This window comes from Cricetulus griseus, chromosome 6, assembly GCF_003668045.3.
Source record: "Cricetulus griseus strain 17A/GY chromosome 6, alternate assembly CriGri-PICRH-1.0, whole genome shotgun sequence".
In the NCBI taxonomy this organism is placed as follows: Eukaryota; Metazoa; Chordata; class Mammalia; order Rodentia; family Cricetidae; genus Cricetulus; species Cricetulus griseus.
Window position 1 is genome coordinate 150,566,692 of NC_048599.1, and position 4,635 is coordinate 150,571,326.

Consider the following 4,635-nt stretch of genomic DNA (forward strand, 5'->3'; position numbering starts at 1 on the left):
CCCTATGTGTAGGTTTAACATTACGGGCTCCCTACTGCTCTGTGGGCATAAGACCTTGGTGCCCCCAACATGCCCTGGCTTCCTTCAAAGATGGACTGTAACTTATAAGCCAAATAAACCATTTCCTCCCCAAATTGCTTTAGGTCAGTGTTTAAACACAGCATCAGAGAAGCAAACTAGAATAGTGTTGGTTAGCTATGGGATATATAATCTTATTGCGACCCTCCAAATATGGATTAAAACAGAATCAACACCTTGTAGAGTGGCACATAATTACAGAGTTGAAAGGTAAAGCAGGGAGACTATTACAAGTTTAAGGCTGTGTAATGAGTTCCAAAAAAGTAAAATAGGAGCTGGAGAGATGGATCAAAGATGAAAGGTGAATTCCTAAGTATAAAACCCTGAGCCTGAATCTCTAGTATTAAATAAGAAAGCTGAGGGCTATGGGAGAGACAGGGCAATCACTGGGGCTGGCTGACTGTCAGTCTTACTCCAGCTTCAGGGAGAAATTTTATCCCAGGGGAATAAAGCATATGTATCATAGAATAAGATACTCAAGCTCCTTCTCTGGCCATACACATATAGAACATATGTATGTAAGTTTAAAAAAAAGTTTAAAGCAGAAAACTTGGCCAAGGAGATCATTTCATGGGTAAAGGAACCTAGACTCAAATGAGATGATCCTTGGGGCTCACATGGGAGAAAAAAGAACAATTTTCAAAGCTGTCCTCAGACCTCTACAAGTGTACCACGACATGGGTACCCCCACCCACATAAATAAATAAAATGTTAAAAGAAAATAAAAAAACAAGAAAACCTGATAATTAAAAGAAAAGGAAATTGAAAAAAATCAGTTACATAATGGTTTGTTACCCAGTGGCAAATAGGTTCCTTTACACATCACTGCAAAGAAATGACTTTCACTCCAGAAACTGTAGAATAAGACAATATGGATGTGAGTATTTCACAGTTTCCTCAAGCAGTGCCTCCAGTAAAGCAGCACATTTATTAAATAATAAATTCTTCAAATCTATCCTGCATAAGGGACAGTAGCCCATGCGAGCATGTGCCTCTGCCAGGCCTTGCCCTTCTCTCATTCCCTCTGCCTTGCTAAAAGCCATTAGATTACATTCCTAAAGCTGGACACTGAGGCCTATTACCATAATTGGCCACTTCTTCCTCCTGAGGCTGACTACCAAGGTCCAGCTACCAAAGTGTTAAAGTCCAGCAATCAAAATCCCCCTTTAGGGACTGACATCTGAAGCAAGCTTGTTCCTAATTTGAACTAATAAAATAAAATAAAAAAATCCCCCTTTAGTGCACCCAACTGACATGCCCAATCAAACTATACCACTGTATCCTATCGCATCCTAACACAGACCTCCCCTTTTTCTCTTCTTAAAAATCACACCTGTAAGGTCATTTGCTGTTGAGTTAGAAAGCAGCCATTTTAACTTTTCTTCCCCACTTAATAAGGATCTCTTTATGAAAAAATAGGTGTGTTTGGTGCCTAATAGGGATCTGAGAGGGTACCCAGGCTGGGTAGGCATGTGTTGGGGGGTAGGAGGGGTTCTCCTTCACTGTACAATACTGCTTTCTGTTAAAATCCATTTTAACTGGACATTGTCATGCTATCTACAGCACTGTTAATACTCTAAATACAAAGACAAAACTCGGGGTCTTTTCATGAAAAGCCAGTGAAAAACTAGCAAGGATTCATAATGAAGTATTTTGTATTCTAAGTTTAAAACTAACCAGGCTAAACTCACAAGGTTCATATTTAGCAATTACTTACCAACAAACTGCCTGGGAGGCTTAGGCAGTTAAGAAATCTTGCACTCTTGCAGAGGATTGGAGTTTGGATCCCAGCACCCAAATCAGCACCTACACCTGAATTTAATTAAGAAATCTGATTCCCTCTTTTGTCCTCCCAAGGCTTCTGCATGCATACCGTGCACATGCATGCAGACTCCCAGGCTGACCCACATCCACATATATAATCTTTAAAAAATGAAAAGAATAAAGAAAACAGTGATAGCAACTGTGACCAGTAGTTCATTTGGATTCCATACAAGTGATTCATGGTTTGTTTGTTTGTTTGTTTGTTACTGTTCTAAAATGCATTATGTAGACCAGGCTGGCCTCAAACACACAAAGACCACCTGCCTCTTCCTCCAGAGTGCTGGGATTAAAGATGCATGCCATCAAGCCCAGCTGTTTGTCTTTTGATACCAGGTCTCTTTGTGTTATCAAGCTGGCCTCCCAATTTTGGGTGCAAGTGATACCCCTCCCACGCCTTACTCTTAGATAGTCAGCTGAAATTAATTATAGTTGTGTATCAGAGCACAACTTCAAGTTTTCGAATTTGGAGTTTTGGTCTTTTTTGTTGTGGTTTTTGTTTGTTTTGGTGCTTTAAATAAAGTCATGCTATGTAACCAATCCTTAGTGATCACTACATAGTCAAAGTCCAGGCTGGCTTCCAATCTTCTCTAGGCCAGAAATACAGGAATGGGCCATTTTTATATTTTTATTTTAATTATCTATACAGGATTGTCTATGTGTGGTATTGATGCAGAAATATGCCCCTACCCCAGCCCAGTGAGAATTCACTCTACACACTCAGAAAAACAAGGGGGGGGGGAAAGCTCTTTAATGACAGGTGAAGTTCGACTCTGGCTAAAGTACAGAGGAGCTGGGCGGGAATAGAAGACTTTGTTAACTTACATACACTTTAGGCTTAGGAATTCTACAAATGCTGTCATATCTTTTAGGTCTTGCTCCCAGGTTAACACATAACAATTTAAACAGAGATAGGAGAGTGTAAGTCTGGCCACTTGGGCATATGAGAGATTCATACAGCAAAGTTACCGCCAGAATTACTTATAAGTACACCATTGTTTTTTCTTTCCAAAAATTTTGCCTGGCTAGCTGAATTATGCTTTTCCTGATAAGAGCTCATGGAACTTAATGACAGAACAGGACTTAATGGTGGCTGTGACCTTGTGCTGTCCCCTTGAGCTTCCCTTTAGAACTATGTTCTTAGATATGGGGATGAGAGGGTATGAACCTCATAGCTGGTTGTAAGTTAAGATTGCTTCCTTCTGTTATAGATATGGAGCCAGACTGGAGGTCAGTCTCAGGGGACAAACAATAATATAACCTTTCTTAGCAACCCTAAACTTCAATTGTACAAAATTCTCTTTTTCACAGTTTCTAACAAGCCTGTTTAGTATACTACTTTTCTTCCAATTGTATTAGAGACAGCACTCCTTTACCTGAATTCAACTCTGTGTAACTTAATATTTCCTAAGTAAGTTTATTAGTAAATCCTTCATGGTATAAATTTTATTCACATTTCCCCTGTATCAATATAAGCATGTGACCTAGAAGCCAGAAGATGGTGTTGGATCCCTTGGAGTTGGAGTCACAGGCAGTTGTGAGCTGCTGAGAGCCCAATTCCATCCTCTGCTATAGCAATACACACTATTAATTGCTGAGTCTGTTAGGGCTCTGTGGTCATTCAGAGATTTACCAGTCTGAACCATGAATGTATTTCAACAAAGAAAGGGCTTTTATGCAGATACTGTCACCAAGGCTTCCTCCAGGACACAGGATTCCCAAATGTAGCCCAGAGTCACATTAGTCAGGGGTTCATAAAGGCAAAAACTTTAAAGTTGTATTCTGTCTGCAGGTGTTCTGGTCAGCCCCAGCAAAACAGGCTTCTGTTAACAGAAGCAGAAACAGCAGATAACTCTGAGACCGTCTTGCACAAACAACAGTTTTGTTAAAGTTGTACAAGACCAGGCAATTACAAAACAACCCTTAACATTTAGATGTCCAATTTTGATTTGTGGTTAAATTGTTTGGTTTTGTTTTTTGAGACAGGGTGTGGTTAAATTGTTAAATATAAAGCTAGCCATCAACATAAGTAAAGCGTCTCTCCCACAATTCTAAGGCTTTGTAAAAAGCAAAGCATTTCACATTTGACAGCACCAGCTATTAGAAAATAAAAAGAATCCTGCTTCTAATTTGAATATGGCAGTACAAATGTCCAGCAGAGTCGGGCGTTGGTGGCGCATGCCTTTAATCCCTGCACTCGAGAGGCAGAGGCAGGCGGATCTCTGTGAGTTCGAGGCCAGCCTGGTCTCCAGAGCGAGTGCCAGGATAGGCTCCAAAGCTACACAGAGAAACCCTGTCTCGAAAAACCAAAAAACAAGCAAACAAACAACAACAACAAAAAAACAAATGTCGAGCAGAAAAGAGAAAAAAATCTTGGAGGTTTTACACATGAAACCAAAATAGCTCAGCCTCTGTGTCTGTTTTTTGTGAAGGTTGATATCATTTCCACTTACGAAAAAGCAGCATTTGCATATCAATCATTAGCTGACATAACTTTATGTAGAAGGTTTAACCCTAATATCCAATTAATTCCGGCCAGGCCTTAAAATATCAGTTAGGGAGAACTAGATGGCACAGAGGGAATCCTACGACCTCTTCTGGCTTTTGTAAGCAACTGCACCCGCACCGCCCCTGTCCTCCTCTGGGAAAAACCTCCTGAAGCCCTGTCCAATGGAAAGCACTGTTATAAGAGTTTCCAATCAGATTCCCTGACAGAGAAGGGAGCGGGTTTTGTTC